General features: G+C 45.4%; 1 pseudogene; it reads right to left on the reverse strand.

Annotated features, from left to right (window-relative positions):
• Nucleotides 1–20,312: 20,312 nt before the first annotated feature.
• LOC125109758 (thioredoxin-like protein 1) lies at nucleotides 20,313–21,050 on the reverse strand (annotated as a pseudogene).
• Between the last annotated feature and the right edge of the window lie 603 nt (nucleotides 21,051–21,653).

Below are 21,653 nucleotides of genomic sequence, written 5' to 3' on the forward strand. Positions count from 1 at the left end.
TATCTCAGATTATAATTACACGTGTTTGTTTGCATGTTTAGTATCTGTCACCACATTGAAAGTTCCATGAAGGCTGGAATGCTGCGTACTCTGCTCAGGGATCTACAGAGAGAATGGCATGGTTCAGTGAGTGAACGGGTGAAATGCCCATAACTGGTAGGGTAGACAGTGGAGCATGGCTGTAACAAACACATCTCCCTCAGAGGTGGTGTGCTCTCCATGTGTCACACTGAGCAGAACACACGCTTCACACACATGTACCTTCTTTCAGCATCTCCCACTGACCTCTCTGCTCCACAGAAGTTATTTATGTAACTTTATGAAGCTGGCCTTCAGGGAAGTTACACTTACCAAAAATGTGTATATCTCCAAATCATAGCTCTTGCTGAAAAGACAGTGAAACGTGAGGTTCAAGTTTTCAAATTGTTTTTGTGAAAATTGAAATGGTTTCATATCTATTCAAGGCCTTAGAAACTGAACTATGATGATGATGATGATGATGATAAATAATAATAATAAATATTCATCGAGTGCTCTACACACATTTTAGTATATTAGCTCATTTAATCTTCACTGTATCACTACTTATTTTGGAGGAGTGAGGCAGAGAAAGATGACAAACCCAAAAAAGATGATAAACCTCTTCCCCCCACTTCACCATCACATATACCACTTTGAATTTTTCTCTATTTACCCCAAGAGCCTAGGATTTGATAACATTCTTAATGCAAATCAATTCTCAAAAAAGGTGACAGCTAGACCCATTCACCTCAACTAATACACTGCCCAGGATCTACCATCATATCAGCTCATCTTCCATCTTGGGAATCAAAAAGCAGTGACAGAACTTCAAAGCTCAAGACTCAAAACCCTGCCTGGGGGAGAGGGGTCATCACCATTGGGAGCCCACAATAGCCTACACGGGAATGGAGGGGCAAGTAAGGAAAGGATGTGTAGGAGACTAGAATATGTACCCAAAATATACTACTCTGGCATGAGGATTATTTTGAGCTGAAGGCAACTGAGAAAACACAGACACAAGATGAGCTCTCTACAGTCCTCCCGTAATTAAACAAAGATCATAGCTTCCCCTTGTGAAGATGTCCCCACCCCACCCCAATCTACTTCCTGTGCCAGGAGGGGACTAATGACCTTATCACCAGAGAGGAGATGGCACTGAGAAAGAATCCTCACAAACGAACCTTATCAACTCAGTCTTATCCACTGCTACTTTCCCAACATATTTGCCTTCCTACAATTTACACCAGGAGCTCGGAAGTCCCTTTCCTTTGTCTTGTCACTTCTCTTTAAATTTTACAGGAATAATCCTGTTAGCAGGCCTGTTGTCAGGTTTTTCATTTGTTTGTTTGTGTTGTTTTTCTTTTGTTTTTTCAGCCTCAGCTAGAGAATGTAAGAGGGTAAAAGGAAAATTTCCTCCCCTACAGATGGTAGACGAGAGTATCATATTCCAGCTCAGAAGAGTCAGACCTTTGAAACATTTCTTGGTTGGGTGAGGTTTAAGCCTGGGTTAAAATTAGAGTTTGAATCCACAGTGGTAAAATTTACCTATGGTTAATGTCTGCATCATGGTGAGGGTCAGGGTTAGGCTATAGGTTAGGATAAAAATCATGTTTCAAATGATGCTTGGTGTCTAGGTTTCAGTTGGGGCTGGACTTCCACTTAGACCTTATGATTAGTTCATATATTGGAAGCTGCTGAGATCTGGTTTAGGGTCAAAATTAAGAGTTTAGAGTTATTGTTAGAGTCCAAGTCAGCATCACGAAGATAGCCTGGATGCTCAATCAAAAGCAGTATTTAGATCCGAATTCAGATCTTCAGGAATGTTCCCATTTAAAGTAATGACCAAATCAGAGGTTAGACTTTGTGGTGAGCCTATGCTTAGGGCAGAGATATGAGACAGCTTTATGTGTGTTGGCAAGGTACACATGAAATTGTAATGACATCCGGTAGAGACAGTTCCACAGACTCAGAAGGTAGACAGCACTGCTGCCCAGAGCAGCTTCACTCTGGGTCCTGGCATTACTGTGGCCATGAATAAGGAGCCCCCAGGGTGTCATTCTTCTCTCTATCTTGAGTCACCTTTCCCCTGCCTCCACCTTGCTTAACCTCCCTACCCTAACACCAGCAGCTAGCCTGTCAGGCTTTAGTAAGTAAAGCAAGTCTTGGTTATTCCATTGGAAAAGATAAGAAATCACTCCAATGTCTTTAAACCTGGAGCAGGGAATAGTTCTAGGCCCAGACAGATTCCATTTTGCACACCACTGTGCCCAGAACACCCTTGCACTGTAGCCCTAACTCCAAACAGCCCTGACTGTCCCTCCTCCAAAGTCCTTTTCCCAGGTAGGTAGATTTGGAGCTGAATCACTCAGCCTCTGGGGATTTCCTAGGACACTGAGTAGTGAGCATTGTGTCCCAAAATAAAAGGAGTAAAGTGCAATTCAAGCTAATGGAGAACACTCAGGGCAGTACCAGCTTTGGCCAGATACCACCACTCTCTCCACTCCAGTGCTGGTGACTGGGTGCCGTCCAGAGCAGAGGCCAGGAAACTCCTAAGTAAAATCAAACTGCAGAGTATAATGATTTCTCCAATGGGAAATACCAGGGATTCATTTTGGTCACCTGTGCGGGAACAACAAAGAAAAATGGCCCTAAATTAGGAAGGGGCACACAACATAACTCAGCTGCACAACGAAGTTAAGACCACGGGGATCCTTGGCCTCTGTTAGGGGTCCTGGAGCTACCAGAGGGTCTTCTCCACCTCTTTCCTCAGACAGCAGGGTCTGGTCTACATGAAAGGTACCCACATTTTCTTCATAATATTCTCCCGAAAACCATTTGAAAAAGCAATCATAAAAGAAACCACCTTTTTCAACTGGGAAAAAAACATAACTAGGGGTACGTTCCTCACGAAAGCCAGTACCAGAAAAGAGAAAGGACACGGGGGACCTGGGCTCTCACTCACTGTGCTGCACTGAGGGATCCCCTCCTTCGGGGCTCATCCTGCCACCTATGAATGGGGGTGGCTATGCCCTCTCCCCCTTACAGGAGCACAGTGGCCACAGTGGATGGGAAACCTGCTGAGAGAGCCAGAGAGCTCAGACAAACACATCTGTTACCTTCTGCAATCACACATGTGAGTCTCACAGGGCAGTGGCCTAGGGACAGTGGCATGCATTCCCATCCTGCAGGACCAGCACCAGAGTGGGGGGGGCTTTTAGGGAGGTGGGGGGGCTCTGTCCAACTGACCTCCAATCCCCAAGTGTTCTTACCACATAGCCTGCATTTGTCCTTTCCTAATTTGGGGCCATTTCTCCTTGTTGTTCCTACACTGATGACCGAAATGAATCCCTGGCATTTCCCAACAGCTAAATCATCATAATCAAACGCTGCAGCTGCCAGATCTGCTGACTCAAACCCCTGATGTATTCATATGATATTTGCCGGGTAATTACAGAATAGAGGTAATTATATTCATGACTCCATTACTTTCATAATTCCAGAGACCCAGAAATCGCTAAAAAAAAAAAAAAAAAAAAAAAAAAAAAAAAAAATTCTCCCAGGACCCAGAGAAGAAATTCCTTCAATAACAACCCTAACCCACCTATTACTCTGTTTGTCCTCTCATATCACTCCCTCTGCAAACCTTGCCACTTAGCAGCCACTGCTCCTAAAGGCAGAAAGGAGGGAGAAGAAACAAGGACTGACACTTAATGCTCAGCTAGAACCGAAAAGGCTTTGGGTTGTCGAAACCAATGTGTGTTAGTTGTAGCAGTACTAGCTGTTGTACTAGTGAAGCCCTAAATGCCCATGAGTCCCCTGGGGCTTCACACGGTGAACAGGTATTCTCTACATCCCAGCCCAGGTCTGGAGGTTCCCACCAGGGACCTGTCACTTGCTCACGTGGGGCTCCTGGCTCCTTGAAGCTCAGGGCTCTGCCCGCTCCACGTCCTCACAGGCTTCTCTCCTCGGCCGACTTGTGCGAAGACTTTTCAATGCTTTGGCTCAGACATGACACTCATGGGTTCCACTCACATTCCTACTTGCGGCAGCTCATCGTGGGGTCATTGTGGAGTGCCACCTAAAGGCAGGGGTGCTGGTGGAAACAGCCTCCCTGGGTCAGCCAATCCCAGGGACAGTGCTATGCTCTCACGGGGAGCTCACCCCCTTGGAGGTGAGCTGACCATTTCTGCCAACAGGATCGCTCTGACAGGGCATGAGTGAGCATCCAGGGTACCTATGAAATGACAGGCCACTGCAGATAGACACAAGGCACAAATGACAGTGGCAAGTATGCTAAAGAGCTGATAAAGAAAAGTCACACTCACCTTCCGCTACTTCAGCATCCAAAAAAAGACCCTCTCACAATCATCTCCACATGGGAGCCAGAAGCCAGCCCTGAGCAGGGCTGTTGGTCCCTCCTGTCTCCCACTCCCCACCCCTTCCCTGCACGCTGCGGTTCAACAGTGCAGCCCCTCTGATGTCTCCCAACATCGGTCCTCTTCAGAGAGCTGTCTGCTCCCCATACACGGCGCCACGGCTGGGCCTCTCTGCAGCCCAAGGACATCCGCAATGGTGAGCCAGGTGACAAGGCTTTGGTCAGTGGTCAAAGGGCAGCAGGACGGCCACTGAACCGGACAGAACTGGAGAAGCAGGCAGGCTGCAATGGCAGGACTCAGGAGTCAGGATGAAGTCACGTTCCACAGATGGCACCTGGACGGCTGCCCCCGGGGACCTTGTTCAAGGCTGGTGGCAGCAAAGGAGGCCCAGTAGCAGAGACACTTGAGTACGTAGCTGAGACTTGTCCTCTGGGGCCTGGAGAGCCACAGGAGGGGCCCTGCCACTGCTTGCATTTGGAGTGGATTCCCTAGGACCCAACCTGTGGTTGGTGGCCTCAGTGACTCTGTCTGTGAGCAACCTGGGGGGGCACCAGAATGAAGGGAGCACCGGCAATGAGGCCAGACGAAGGAAGCTCACACAAGGGGTCCACTCAAAGCAGCTCACTCACATCAGAAAGGCCCATAAGACCCGAGTCCGTGCCTAGTGCAAACATGTGGCATTCTCAAAGGAATTCTTTCCTGTTTTTAAAACTCCAACCTCATGGCTATCCTGTATTTCCCATTCTGCATTTTCCACTTCAGCAGTTTTCTTTTTGTTTGTTCCAGAAAAGAGACAGAATTAAGTTTTACTGGGCTTTTTACCCTTGAAAGCCTCTATAACAACATAGAGCTTCTCCCCAAAACTGCTTTTGTGGCCAGTCAGAGCACCCCACAAGTGGGGCATCCAGGAGCAGCCTTCCTGTGCAGCAGCACCCCACCTCAGCTCCCAAAAGCTGAGCGCGAGCACGTCCCCCAGGGAGAGCCGGAAGGCAGGGCGCAATGTCCAGGTCAAGAATAAGCATCTTCCAACTGAGATGCCGTCCTCTAAGACATATTTCACCTGTGAAACTCCTGGGATTTCCAAAATACCAGTGGAAAACCTGGTTTGTCTACCATCACAATTTCTGGTTCAAAATGCACTATCTGGAAGCATATATTAGCAACCAATAAAAAAGAACAGGTCTAATTTCTTTCTTTGTTTTTTCTTTTAATTACTCTTCAAGTAGAAGGGAATGGACCTTTCACTGCCCTCAGTTCTCTGGCGCCTCCTCTGTGTGCAGCCTGTCTCTGCACTTCCCTTATGCCCGTCCCCCAATCCGGAACTCCAGCATCCTACCACCTCAGCCCTCTGGATCCCAGCTGAGCTGAGCACACAGGTCAGAGGCACCACTTTCCATGCAGAAATGTGGAAACCTCAGCCTTCCTGTCTGTTTCAATAGCCCTATGAGTTTGATTCTCAGCCCACGGTATACGACGGCAGCTGATTAGGAAGGGCATGGGAATTATCAGAACAGACAAGCAGGAATATCCGTAGCAATGAGCAATGAACAGACAGAAAATCCAGAAGCAGGTGACAGAAGTTTGAAAATCGCAGTCAGCTGGGTGGGCAGGTGAGGCCTGAGCAGAGAGCCTGAGGCTCTGCAGGAGCTGGACGGTCAGTCTTAGAGGAGAGGTCCGACCTGAATGGGTAGGCGAGAGCAATCCGGCGCAACAACAGTACAAAAGGAGCCTGTCTTTGTGTTTGGAGGAAAGGCAGAGGAAAGAGGTAAGGGTGGGAGAAGGAATGCTGAAGGCAAGGCATGGAAGAGAAGCTGAATTCTAGAACCCAAAGACAACATGCCCAAGTGGTCTATGTCGAGGATGAGTGTGGAAGCCTGTGCACACGAGATAGGGTAGCGATGGAGGACATAGATGATGAGGACAGCTCTGGGAGCTGCAGCTGACACTGAGACCTGGAAGGGCGTGGGTAGCATGGTGCTACCGGGTCCGCACTCTGATGGTAGGCCAGTGGGACAGCTAACCAGGGCTAGCTCTGAGGCTCCTGCCTCCCAGCCCCTATGCCGCCTCTTCCTCCTCCCACCCCCGCCCCACGGAGTTTCCAGCAGCCATCCTTGCCCTCTGCTGGAGTCAGCAGGATCTCCCTTCACCCTAAGCTCCCCCAGCAAGCTGGCCTCAACCAGTTAGCCTGGACAGAAGCAGGCAGTAGGGCGCCTGGCCGGCTGACGAGTTAGGAAGCTTCGTTAATCATGCTTTCAGAGCACTTTGCAATGCAGAGATGAAAGACGTCTGAGGAGAGCAAAGTACAGCCATTACAATCTCCATCTTCCTAATTGAGGAAAATGAGGTTATTTCCAGATCCTCTGTGATCCAATGGCAAATGTGCTTGATCGGCCCACACTACAGCTTCTCCCCCTGCAGCTCCTCGAGGCCAGACAGTGGCGCGCGGTGAGGAAAGCACCCAGCTACTGGGCTCCAGGTTGGGACCCCGCCACATGGGCATGGCCCCAGCAGCCCAGCATCTCTCCTGAGGCCTCAGCCCCAAGAAGGGCAGCCTCGACAAAACATCAAAGTGGGGCACCTTCGTGCGGCATGAAGTCCTCCTCTGCACTGAGTAATTGGAACAAAACGACCCAGGTAGTCTTGCTGTAACATCAAAGCTGCATATAATAACCTCACAGATGAATTCAAGAGTGAATACATTCACAGCCACTGCTCAAGTTTGAAGTATGCCATGATTTTTTTCAGCTTCGGAACTGAGCAGGGAGAAAAAGAAAAATCACCAGCCATAGCTTTCTTTGTTAACCAACTGCCTCCCCTTTCAGGCTGCAGTGAAAGGTGTGGGCTTACAGCCTCTACAGCCTCTAAGTAATAAGTCAGTCAGTCTAGGAATGATGAGGTGGATGGGAAGACCAAGAATCAGAATCAGAGAGAGGCTCCGGGGAGAGATCCTAAGAGTAAAAGATGAAACACTGTGGTTAATGTGTAGGTGCACAAACAAAACCCTGGCCCACTGGGGAGGCCACCAGTGCAGGGGAGGCTGAGTGCAGCGTTGGGGGCCACTGATCAGAACATCCAGGATGGTTCAACCATGCAGATCACGGTGGAAAGGCTGGTCATCCTCTGTTGCTTTCAAGGAATGGCTCCCTTGACTTAGGCTAGAACGCTAGAGGCGAGGATATATTTATAAGTAACAGCTACCAAAAGGGAGGAATCCAAAACCAGTAGCAGAGCTAATATGGAGCTTTCCAGAAGCCAGTCATTGGCCTCCCATTCTGGGACGGATCTCAGAGGTCACAGTTAATGTGACCCAAGGATAAGATTGGGACCATGAGGTGTACTGTGGCTAGTGTCTACAAAATAGCATCTGTGAGATAATAGAAAATACACGAGTCTGTGGGCAACTTGTCCCTGGCACAGAGCTTCTAAAACCCTTATAATTCCCTGGGTGATAAGAGTGTTTTTGGTTCTAAAAGGCAACTCTGGGTAGGCTTCTGGGTCAGGGCTGGTCACCAGGCAGACCAACCCATGATTGGAAACCTGCGATTTTCAGCCCCATTGTCCATTCTCCTGAAAAAGGAGAAATAATAGTAACGGAGCTATGATCAATTTTGCCTGTGTAATGAAGCCTCCATAAAATCACACAAGTATAGGCTGGTTCAAAGAGCTCGCAGGTTGGTGAAGACGCAGAGATTTGGGGAGAGTGGTGCACATTGCCCTGTGCACCTCTTCCTTCTGGCTGTTCCTGAGCTATATCCTTTCATAATGAAACATGCTTGAGTAAGTAAAAAGTTTCTCTGAGTTCTGTGAGCCACTCTAGAAAATTAGTTAAACCCAAGAAGGGAGTTTCAGTCAGAAGCACAGATAACAACCTGGACTTACAATTGGCATCTGATTGAGGGCTGGGGGTCCAGGCTTATAGGACTGAGCCCTTAACCTATGGGACCTGATGCTACCTCCAAGTGGACAGTGTTAGAATTAAGCTGAATTACAGGACCCCCAGCTTGTGTCAGAGATTTGCTTGTTATGGGGAAAACACCCACAGCATCAGAATTTTTTGGAATTGGAATGTTAACATCATTTGGAACACACTGCAAACAAAACTTTAGGACATCTTCTGTCTCCCGACTGTGCCACAGGATGTCTGCTGCTCTCTGCAGCAGCCACTCCCTGTGCCACTCCCTCTTCCTCCAGCCTAACCACATGCCCAGGAGCTACTGTTCCTTGTTGATCTTAACCCCCTGCCTGCCCCCCATAACCACACATGGCTATCCTTTTTTGTAACTGTCACACTATAGGATTACATGCCAAATTAATATATTATTTATTCAACCCATTTCACAGCTGAGAAAATAAGTGACCTAATAATATGACCAGCATCTTCAGTAAGAGAATGGATGGATGGCACATTACAGCCAGAAAAAATGATGGCTTCCTCCTCTTCAAAACCAAGAGGCCCTTAGATCATTATCACCCTCACACCAACTCTGGGAAGCAGCTCTCTGGAAACCCTCATCTGCTGGCTAAGAACCAAGTACTGAAGGTCCCACCAAGCTCACACCCCGCAGGGCTGCTGCCTGTTCCTGAAACTCCTATTAGTCCCCATTTATCTTACAGCCCAAAAGCACACTTGCCCACCAGTATGAGTTGAATTCTGTCCCCACAAAAGATGTTGGAATTCTAACCCCCAGCACTTGTAAATGTGATCTTCTTCGGAATTAGGGTCTTTGCAGATGATCAAGGAAGACGAGGTCATTGGGTGGCTCCAATCCAGTATGGGAATGGGAATGGGAATTCCCCCTTATGAAATGGGAAAATGTGGACACAGAGACAGACAGACACACCAGGAGAATGCCATATGCAGGGGAAGTCAGAGATGGGGTGAAGTGTCCACAAGCCAAAGAAGGCCAGAGGTTGCCAGCAACCCACCGGAAGCTAGGAGAGAGTCAAAGAACAGACTCCCATCCCCACTGCCCTCAGAATGAACCAAGCCTGCCAGCACCTTGATCAGAGCAGGGAGAGGGCAAAGTCCTGTCATTTCAGCTGCCCAGTCCGCGGTACTTCATCAGGGCTGCCCCGGAGAACGAGTGCACCTCCATTATATGCACTTCAACCCTTTCGCTCTTATCGCTCATGTTGATGCCTTCCCCTATGCCTCCAGCCCAGAGCAGAGTCAGAAGGAAAGTGAAAGCACCAAAGGGTTCAGTCTCCCTAATTTGCCTCCCTTATACTGAAAATGGATAAAGAGTGGGCTGGTTTCTGGAGACTCCCACATATGCCTGCTAAGTCCAGGCCCTGCCCACCCTATACACACACACACACACACACCCTCCCCTCAGGCACCCCAGCAGAGTCGAAGGGCCTGGGCCAAGTGTGGCACACTGGGCAGAAGACAGAAGGTCCAAAGGAGACTGTCCTGTTACCAGAAACCTACACCTGCCGCTCTGCCTGCCACCAGCCCTTTTCCTGTATCAGGAAGGTCACAGCCCGAGGCCCAGCCCATCCCCCCAGGCGGGCTCACACTCCTCCACCCCAGACCCTGGAAGTCACATCAGGGTGTCCTTGTCCTCTGTCCCTCAGAGGGCCCCTGCTCCTTCACTAGAAAACTTCACGGCTTCCCACCCCACTGCTTCACAGAAATCCAGTCACTTTTATAACCACAACTGTGCCTTCTCTGTACACCCAAACTTAGACAATAAGTCTCCTTCTGCTCCCCTCTGTTCTGGTTCCTCATCTTCACCAGGCGACACAGACACCCTGTGATGTCCTGTCAGCTCCGGGTGAGGCTCAGGACATCAGATAACAATCATATCACTCAGAAAACAATCATACCAGATGATTTCTATGAAAGCCCCTACCTCATCCTAATTCTGGCCAAAACATTCTGGTATAGAATTTTAATTTTTGCTTAAATTTTGTGACTTACTATGAATAACAGGGCCTTACTGATGTGATTTTGTGTCACCGTTATTTTTCCTATAAGGGGTGATTTTTTAAAAGCTTGTCAGTTTGGTAGGATTACATCCTATATAAACCAGAGTGACATTATTTCCTACTAATACATATCTGATTTTACAACATACTTAATAGAAATTCCTGTATAGCCCACTCCTCCTCTGCAAAGTGAGTTTCAGAGTTTAATTTGTTTTCTGATCAGTCAGTTCCTGTCCCCTGCACATGGTAGGGAGGGGGGTCAGCACTCACACACACATCGTTTAAATGTATTATATGCAGGAACAAATGACAAAAAAGCCTCTCTATCAGAAGAAGTATTTGGAGATTTTTCAGCGTCTCTAGGGCACTCTAAGACTCTCCTGGTTACCTCTGAAATGCTCAGGATTTGGGAGGGATTAGAAGAAACTTGAGGATCTCTAAGAATGCAAGAAAACAATTAATGACTTGGAAAATAGGACTCCTAAAGTAGGTTAGGAGTATGGCCATAGAGTCTTAATAAGAGGCAGTTGAAAAGACAGGGAGACTTTAAGGAGCCTTTGAGTCTAGCATGAAATCATCCACATCTAATCTACTTTTTCATTCTTTTATTACTAAAATAAAACAATTGCCTCTTCCCCTTGATTTCTACTCAATGGCCCCATACTCACCTCTGTCTGCTTAGTGTTCATCAGCTCTGAGATATCGGTCTCTGGCAGCTTCTCAGAGCTCCCCTGTCTTAATGGCCAGACCACTATAGAAGTGGGAGGAGGGGCCGTGCAGGGGAGCAGGACCAGGGAGCAAGGTAATCAACATCTACCCACGCACCACTCAATCCATGCTTCTGCATTTCCAGCCAGTACCTGCAAAGGGCCCTGCTTTATCTGTAGTGTCTCCTACATCTTCCCCATTGCAAATCCTGCAGCAAGACTTAGAGATCACTGCTCTCTCCTCACGCCCCATCATATGCACCATGTCTGCCCCTCTACGTGGTTACCTCTACCCAGATATCCTTCCCCTTCACCCAGACATACAAGCATCTCCATCAACAACTTTCTATGGATCCAGCCTCCTTCCGGCCCTAAGGAGCAACCCTTCCTCTAAGTTCTTGCCTAGTATTGCCATAGACTGTTCCTAAAGCATTAGGCTCATGTAGAAATTTAAATTTTTTTAATTTTTAATTTTTTATTTCTTTTCAGCGTAACAGTATTCATTGTTTTTGCACCGCACCCAGTGCTCCATGCAATCCGTGCCCTCTCTAATACCCGCCACCTGGTTCCCCCAACCTCCCACCCCCCGCCCCTTCAAAACCCTCAGATTGTTTTTCAGAGTCCATAGTCTCTCATGGTTCACCTCCCCTTCCAATTTCCCTCAACTCCCTTCTCCTCTCCATCTCCCCTTGTCCTCCATGCTATTTGTTATGCTCCACAAGTAAGTGAAACCATATGATAATTGACTCTCTCTGTTTGACTTATTTCACTCAGCATAATCTCTTCCAGTCCCGTCCATGTTGCTACAAAAGTTGGGTATTCATCCTTTCTGATGGAGGCATAATACTCCATAGTGTATATGGACCACATCTTCCTTATCCATCCGTCCGTTGAAGGGCATCTTGGTTCTTTCCACAGTTTGGCGACCGTGGCCATTGCTGCTATAAACATTGGGGTACAGATGGCCCTTCTTTTCAGGACACCTGTATCTTTGGGGTAAATACCCAGTAGTGCAATGGCAGGGTCATAGGGAAGCTCTATTTTTAATTTCTTGAGGAATCTCCACACTGTTTTCCAAAGTGGCTGCACCAACTTGCATTCTCACCAACAGTGCAAGAGGGTTCCCCTTTCTCCACGTCCCCTCCAACACATGTTGTTTCCTGTCTTGCTAATTTTGGCCATTCTACCTGTTGTAAGGTGGTATCTCAATGTAGTTTTAATTTGAATCTCCCTGATGGCTAGTGATGATGAACATTTTTTCATGTGTCTGATAGCCATTTGTATGCTTCATTGGAGAAGACATTTGAGGAGTTCTTTATAGATCCTGGATATCAACCTTTTGTCTGTACTGTCATTTGCAAATATCTTCTCCCATTCCGTGAGTTGCCTCTTTGTTTTGTTGACTGTTTCCTTTGCTGTGCAGAAGCTTTTGATCTTGATGAAGTTCCAAAAATTCATCTTCTCTTTTGTTGCCTTTGCCTTTGGAGACATGTCTTGAAAGAAGTTGCCGTGGCTGATATCGAAGAGGTTACTGCCTATGTTCTCCTCTAGGATTCTGATGGATTCCTGTCTCACGTTGAGGTCTTTTATCCATTTTGAGTTTATCTTTGTGTATGGTGTAAGAGAATGGTCGAGTTTCATTCTTCTACATATAGCTGTCCAGTTTTCCCAGCCCCATTTACTGAAGAGACGGTCTTTTTTCCACTATATATTTTTTCCTGTTTTGTCGAAGATTATTTGACCATAGAGTTGAGGGTCCATATCTGGGCTCTCTACTCTGTTCCACTGGTCTATGTGTCTGCTTTTATGCCAGTACCATGCTGTCTTGGTGATCACAGCTTTGTAGTAAAGCTGGAAATCAGGTAACGTGATGCCCCCAGTTTTATTTTTGTTTTTCAACATTTCCTTAGCGATTCGGGGTCTCTTCTGATTCCATACAAATTTTTAGATTATTTGCTCCAGCTCTTTGAAAAATACCGGTGGTATTTTGATCAGAATGGCATTAAAAGTATAGATTACTCTAGGCAGTATAGACATTTCAACAATGTTTACTCTTCCGATCCACATGGAATGGTCTTCCATCTTTTTGTGTCTTCTTCAATTTCTTTCATGAGTGTTCTGTAGTCCCTCGAGTACAGTTTCTTTACCTCTTTGGTTAGGTTTATTCCCAGGTATCTTATGGTTCTTGGTGTTATAGTAGATGGAATTGATTCTCTAATTTCCCTTTCTATATTTTCATTGTTAGTATATAAGAAAGCCACTGATTTCTGTACATTGACATTGTATCCTGCCACGTTGCTGAATTGCTGTATGAGTTCTAGTAGTTTGGGGGTGGAGTCTTTTGGGTTTTCCATATAAAGTATCATGTCATCTGTGAAGAGAGAGAGTTTGACTTCTTCATTGCCAATTTGGATACCTTTTATTTCTCTTTGTTGTCTGATTGCTGTTGCTAGGACTTCTAATACTATGTTGAACAAGAGTGGTGAGAGTGGGCATCCTTGTCGTGTTCCTGATCTCAATGGGAAGGCTGCAAGCTTTTTCCCATTGAGGATGATATTTGCTGTGGGTTTTTCATAGATAGATTTGATGAAGTTCAGGAATGTTCCCTCTATCCCTATACTTTGAAGCATTTTAATCATGAACAGATGCTGGATTTTGTCAAATGCTTTTTCTGCATCAATTGAGAGGACCATGTGGTTCTTCTCTCTTTTCTTATTAATTTGTTCTATCACATTGATTGATTTGCAAATGTTGAACCATCCTTGTAGCCCAGGGATGAATCCCACCTGGTCATGGTAGATAATCTTTTTAATGTGCTGTTGGATCCTGTTTGCTAGGATCTTGTTGAGAATCTTAGCATCCATATTCATCAGTGATATTGGTCTGAAATTCTCCTTTTTGGTAGAGTCTTTGCCTGGTTTGGGGATCAGGGTAATGCTGGCTTCATAGAAAGAGTCTGGAAGTTTTCCTTCTGCTTCAATTTTTTGAAACAGCTTCAGGAGAAGAGGTGTTATTTCTTTTTTGAAAGTTTGGGAGAATTCCCCAGGGAATCCATCAGGTCCTGGGCTCTTGTTTTTTGGGAGGTTTTTGATCACTGCTTCAATCTTGTTACTAGATATCGGTCTATTCAGGTTGTCAGTTTCTTCCTGGTTCAATTTTGGGAGTTTATAGTTTTCCAGGAATGCACCCATTTCATCTAGGTTACTTAGCTTATTGGCATATAACTGTTGATAATAACTTCTGATGATTGTTTCTACTTCCTTGGTGTTAGTTGTGATCTCTCCCTTTTCATTCATAATTTTATTAATTTGGGCGTTCTCTCTTTTCTTTTGGATTAGTGTGGCCAATGGTTTATCGATCTGATTGATTCTTTCAAAAAACCAGCTTCTAGTGTCATTGATACATTCTACTGTATCTCTGGTTTCTACCTCATTGATCTCTGCTCTAATCTTGATTATTTCCCTTCTTATGTGTGGAGTTGGTTTGATTTGTTGTTGATTCTCCAGTTCATTAAGGTGTAGAGACAGCTGGTATGTTCTGGATTTTTCAATTTTTTTGAGGGAGGCTTGGATGGCTATGTATTTCCCCCTTAGGACCACCTTTGCTGTATCCCATAGGTTTTGGACCAAAGTGTCTTCATTCTCATTGGTTTCCATGAATTGTTTAAGGTTTTCTTTGATCTCCTGGTTGATCCAAGCATTCTTAAGCAAGGTGGTCTTTAGCTTCCAGGTGTTTGAGTTCCTTCCAAACTTTTCCTTATGATTGAGCTCCAGTTTCAAAGCATTGTGATCTGAGAATATGCAGGGAATAATCTCAGTCTTTTGGTATTGGTTGAGTCCTGATTTGTGACCCAGTATGTGGTCTATTCTTGAGAAGGTTCCATGTGCACTTGAGAAGAATGAGTATTCTGTTGTTTTAGGGTGGAATGTTCTGTATATATCTATGAGGTCCATCTGGTAAAATGTGTCATTCAATGCTCTTGTTTCTTTATTGATTTTCTGCTTCGATGATCTATTTCTGAGAGAGGCGTGTTAAGATCTCCTACTATTAATGTATACCTATCAATATGACTCTTTATCTTGATTAACAGTTTTCTTATGTAATTGGCTGCTCCCGTATTGGGGGCATAGATATTTACAATTGTTAGATCATCTTGGTGGATAGTCCCTTTAAGAATTACGTAGTGTCGGGGCGCCTGGGTGGCTCAGCAGGTTAAGCCTCTGCCTTCGGCCAGGGTTATGATCTCAGGGTCCTGGGATCGAGCCCCACATCGGGCTCTCTGCTCAGCAAGAAGCCCGCTTCCCCCTCTCTCTCTCTGCCTGCCTCTCTGCCTACTTGTGATCTCTCTGTCAAATAAATATTAAAAAAAAAAAAAAGAATTATGTAGTGTCCTTCTGTATCTCTGACTACAGTCTTTAGTTTAAAATCTAATTTACTAATATGAGAATCACTACCCCAGCCTTCTTTTGAGGCCCAATGGCACGGAAGATGCTTCTCCATCCCTTCACTTTCAGTCTAGGTGTATCTTTAGGTTCAAAATGGGTCTCTTGTAGACAACATATGGGTGGGTCCTGTCGTTTTATCCAATCTGCAACCCTGATGTCATTTTATGGGTGCATTTAGGCCATTCACATTGAGAGTGATTATTGATATGTTTTTATTGACATTGTGTTAACTTTGAAGTCTTTCTTTCTGTAGATTGTCTCTATATTTTTATATAGACATACTTTATCCTCACAACTCAACTGGAAGCTTCCCAGAAGTCCATGCACTGGACACATAATTAATATTCAATAAATATTTGCTTATGTGAAGGACTGTAGCCAAGCAGTCCCCATTGGTCTCAAAAGTGGAGTAGGGGAGTTGAAAGAGGACACATGCGGGTGACATAAGAACAGCTTTAACACCTTACTACACATCTACTTCTGCTTCATCGTACTTATTCAGCATTGTGACGGATGTTCCAGTATTCCTGAGAAGCACCTAACACAAGAACACAGAGGAAGACAGCATAGATCACCTCTGCCTACACACTAAGCTCCTCACCAGGTTCTAAAGGTACAACAGCGGTCCACATTTCACTCCCACCAACACGTCACAGCTCCCTTCACTTGGTATACCGGAGACACAGGCTTGTCTCACCTGCTCTTTCTCATGCTTCCCGCTGAGCTGCCTTGGGGCTTAGCCCTTCAATCTCTGGAGCTTTAGGACCACCATCCATCTCTCTTTCATGGGTTCTCTACTCTGGCTGCATGGGCCCCACCTCCAGATGAATGAAACTGATCTAGCTGGAGCCCAGACATTAGCAGTTTTGAAAAGCCCTGCCTATTCCTGCCAATTAAAACCCGCTGCACCGCAGACCTCCACAGTGAGCTGAGAGGATGAAAGGACTCTACCAAAGGTGTTTCGGCTACTGAGAGGAATGACAATGTAGTGGTGGTACAATTTAAATGAGATACAATATTGTTTTCCTAAAATTCAAGAGAAATAATAAGGTCTTTGCAGGAGACGCTCTCACGAGTGCACCCCAGTTCCTAGCCTAGCATCCCAGTGTCAGGTCAGCCCACCCTGTCTTCTGAAAGACAGCCTCAGCCCTCCAGCTTTTGACCCTTCCCACAGTTCACCCCAAAGGTTGGTTTTAGCTTTCATCTCCCTTCTGCTCATCAGGGCAAGCCTGGAGACACTATTCTTTCCAGGATCTGGCATATTCAATCCAGAAAAACCCTATGGGCACTTTTAGCAAGTAATTCCAGGGAAAAAACTCTCCATGTTCACTTCACGGGGACCCAGAGGAAGCTGCGGCACCTTGTGGTTTTTGTGATATTCTCAATCATACACAGGCATGCATGCATGTACACACACACACACACACACACACACACACTCTTTTCCCAAATATATACAATAATTCTCAGATACAGGATTTAGCACAGCCTGAAACTACAGTTGGAAGAGAAACATTTTTCTAAAGACTATGTCATCTATAAAGAGTTTTTTTTCTGAGCACCATGAAAATCCCTGCACATTATTACACAGAATAGCTACTGGTCTTCTCTCCACTTCCAGACCACATCCAGGGGTCCACCGACGCATCAGAAACGACTGATAAAACAAAATCAGGTGGCCCTGAGGGTTACATTCATGTACCCAGAGGCCCTGAGAACATTGGCTTATCAATCCCGGCTACATGGTAGAATCATTTTGGAGGGCGGGGGGTGCTTTGAAAAGCCATCTATGTCTGAACCTAACCCAGGTCAATTCAATGAGCAGCTCTGGAGAGGAGGCCCAGGCACGGCTGAGAACCATGGTTGCAAATACTTTGAAAGTAAAGTTTTCCTTACCTTACAACAGAAATTCTTAGGCACGGAGCTTGTCTCCTGGTCTCCATTAACAGAATGGGGGAACAGATGAGGTTTATTGTGGTTTCCCTCCCCTATCAAGTATTAAGCAATCCTCTGAAGAAAGGGTCAGAAATCGACGTACTTGTACTCCCAGATTCACAAAGAGGATAAAGATGCAGCCATGTAATGGGCTGAACTGTGTCCCCCCAAAATTTATGTGTTGAAGCTCTTATCCCAAGTACCTCAGAATGTGACTCTGTTTGGAGACAGGATTTTTAAAAAGGCAATTACATTAAAGCAAGATCATTAAAGTGGGCCCTAATCTACTATGACTGCCTCACAGGAGGAAATCTGGTCACAGACACACACACAAAGGGAAGACCGTGGGAAGGCGCACGGAGGAGATGGCTGTCTACAAGCTTAAGGAGAGAGGTCTCAGACACCTTGATCTCGGGCTTCCAGCCTCCAGAATAGTGAAGAAAAGAAAGTCATTTATGTAGGTGAAGCCACTCAGTGTGTGGTACTTGGCTATGGCAGCCTGAGCAGATGAATACGGCCCCTTTCTTCAAAAATCTAGCAGTGAGAATCTGAGACCCCAAGATGATTCACAATGAGTTAATGGTCCTGACTCTAGGAGGCTTGGAGACTTTTTCCAGAGCGAAAAGCACATAGATAGCTCTTTTTCTGTCCGGAACACTTTCGTTGGAGTCTCACTAGAGGAGAAACACACACATACACACACAACTATGTTTTAAGAGCCCCAGGTCACTTACATCCCCAGGGGCCTGAGAACACTAACTCTGTCCCCATAGGGCCTTCCGGTTCCCTCAGAGAGCCGGCTGTCCCTGCACCTTGATCTGGCGGAGGACCGTGTTCCCTGCCTGGCAGAGCCAGCCCCCTTACTCTCCAGAGTCTTTCCCATTCACATTGTATTCTGAAGCTCCCCGTGTGGGGTGTGAAATGCATGAATGCTCTCAAAAGAGTGTCTTTATCCCAGAGCCTGAAACTGTGACAAAGAGGGCATCTTCACCTGTGAATGAGCTTGATTTTTTTCAGCTGCCACTGCTGGCTTCTCCAACAGAAGAACCGGCCTCTCTGCAAATGGCGTCTCCAGAAGCGGTAGCAACATTCTGTAGCGAATGGCAGGCAGAGGCCACTGCGGCTACTGCTGATTTTGTTTTTTTTTGGGTTTTTTTGTTGTTGTTGTTGTTGTTTTTTGGGGTTTTTTTTTTTGCCAGGAAATGTTTTCTTTTAGCAGGCAACTTGAAAAATGCCCTTCCAAAGAACTGAGTTGTCAGTATAAATGTCTAAATGAACCTTTATTAGAACTATAAAAAAAGGCTACTTAACATGTAATTGGACCATTCTTCCTGCTTAAACACAGTTAAAATCATGTCAACAGCTAAGTTAGAAACCCACAGTAAAAGGCAAACATTTTATCTGCAAGCTCCATTTTATAGCCTGGTAAGATGAGATCACATCCATCTCTGTGTCTTTCAAAAGATGATGGAGAGAAATTTGCCCAGGTACCTCTACGCCACTTGATTTTTCCTCCTCTCAGATTTACTGAAATTGGCTAATGGAAAAGCCACCCGAACAGGATCCTTGCACAAACGCTTGCTGTGAGCAGGATGGAGAGATGTACTCGAGTCCCCCACGCCCCAGTGTGGCTCCATTTCCATTCTCTTCCTAATTCTAATGTTGATAGAACTGTTTATTATCAACCAGTTTATAGATCTCTAGTTAATATTTGCTCAGGGCTTATGTTGATTTCTCAATACATGCAATTTTCTGGTTTCATCTTTATCTTTAAGGATTAGATTGGATCGAGCTGCCTTGTAGTAATTTAGTTTTTATCTTATGCCTTACAGTTTTATGTTCTTGTAATAGCACTTGCTTTTCCTTTTTTATTTAATTAAATATATCTTATTTCACAACTACAGCATTTTTGTTTTGAGTTTATTTATTTAACAGCTGGCAGGGTGCTGGTGTTTTGTAGAGGGAACCACGCTGGGTATTTTTAGAAATTCAGAAGTTGGGGAATGCACCAGCTGAGAAGATGCAAGAAAAATCTGAACTTGGGACATGAATGCTTAGAGATTAAACTTGGATTGCTTTGGTTGCCTGATGGAGTTCCATAGATTAAGTCCTTAAAACAAAACAGAAACACAAACAAACAGACAACAACAACAAAGTATATTTAAAAGTATGCTCAAGAAAGATGTTCCAAGGCTCTATCTTTGCCCTTCCACAGAACAGCTGGCTCTGTGCACAGGCTCAGCCAGTGAGGGAATACCAGGCATTGCTACTGCCTTAGAATTGCCTCCACATCGTCCGCAAAAGGCGCTGTAGATTTGTAAGGCTTTCCAGTTATCTGTGGCCCCAGTGACCAGTTCTATTCAACGGTCCTGTGGACACAAAATCTGTATCTGTACAAGTCATGAAGAGGTGTACGAGTACAGGTACCTCCGATGATAAGACGACTGAGGCACATGACCTGCTTCCAATATGGACCTATGGGATTCAATATACAATGGGGTCCACAGCCCTCCGTTCCACCTGCTGACCCCACCAGGCCCCTTTCAGGCTTGAAGAAAGAGCTTGAAGCAACAGCAACAGCTTCACCAAAGGGGGGCTAAGGCAAATCCACTGAGATAGCTGAGGCATAAATTTTAATTGGGGCTCAGATTTGGGGTCAGGAAAAGCTTGCACAAACCTGAGTGATGCCTCCTTAAATTTTGTGCTCCAGGTCCCCTCCTGGACTCACTCTAGCCCTGTGTTCCCCTCTTGAATTTTTTTTTTAACCGTCTGAACAAAAGCAATAATTTATTGGTAATGGCAATGAATGGAACATTGACAGTCTCTGGCAAGAATCAAGCAATTATCCAGGAGCTGTGGATCTGACTGCAATATGGTCTTCCAGTGTCTTCTGTACCTTATTGGCTTTCCCCTTTTTTGCCAACTACTCGTTTGAAGTCATTCATATGTATTGCCTGGACTGGAGTACCAATAAAAGTGAAGTATGAAATTCTCCTTGTTTCTTCTTCCCCTTGATTGGACCGAATAAATAACAGTTATACTGTTAACATTCTGAAACTTAACAAAGTGGGACAATGCTATCTTCTTCAATATCATCTTCTGTTAGTTCCAGAGCTTGAGCTGGTTCACTTCTTTCTGTTTCTCCAAAATCCACAGATCAGGATAGACTGATAAAAATGTTTACATACTTAGGACCCTGACCATTATCTGGTCCTTGAAATTTCATTGAATAAAGCATAACCGGTTGATTAAATGACTCAGTAATAAGCAGCTGTTCATCACAATCAGATTCCAAGAAGGTCATATCTTTTCGTAAAGAGTTGTCAGATCCATGCTCATCACTTTCATTAAGACATTCACAGACAGCTTTGTTAAGAAAAGGCATTAAATCCATATAGCCTTTTGGCATACCTGTGTCCTCATTGTTTCCAGGGTCATTTTCTAAGTGCTGCTTCCTTTTTTTCTTTTAGTCCAACAGCATCTGCTCCTTGATATTGATTCATTTTCACTTTGTTTCGAAAAAACAGAAATGTAGCTGTTGCAGCCACTGACACACTCAAGGCCCCACTAGTAGGAAGCCACTGCAGGTCCTCAAGCTTCTGGTTGTACCTGCACCCGGGACCATTTTGAGCCATGCACCAAATGCCTGTCCTCCATTCTGACCCTCTACTCTGTGCTCTTTCCCTGAGAAGCACAATCATTCGTTCAGGTTCCCAGTTAGAAAACCCTTGGAAGGTTCGCCAACCTTTCCCTTCATCCCACTGGGCCAGAAAATCTTGCTGACTCTTCTCTTCTGTGCTCTCTCTTTCTTTCTAGAGCCTCAGCTCCTGCTTTAAATCAGACTCACATCATCTTACAGCTCACTGTGCCAGACTCCTAACCAGCTCGGTGCCTGGAGGCCTACCCACCTCTGGCCCATCCTCCACACACGTGCTTTTCAAAGCATAGTCCCTGGACCAGTGGCATCAATATCACCTGGAAACCTGATAAAAATGCAAATTTTCAGACTTTGTCCCAGAACTATTGAATCAGAAACTCTGGAGGTAGGATCCAGCAATTAGAGTTTGAATCTGCTTTCATGATGCATACTAATGTTTAAGAATCATGCCTCTTGAGTACATAGATTAAGCTAAAATCTATGCTACTTTCTGACTTAAAAATCCTTCAGTGCCCCCCCTGAAGATGAAAGTCAAATTCATTGTCCTGGCTCTTCAGGTACTTTGCAATATGTCACCATT

The sequence above is a fragment of the Lutra lutra genome, chromosome 9 (assembly GCF_902655055.1).
Source record: "Lutra lutra chromosome 9, mLutLut1.2, whole genome shotgun sequence".
Lineage (NCBI taxonomy): Eukaryota > Metazoa > Chordata > Mammalia > Carnivora > Mustelidae > Lutra > Lutra lutra.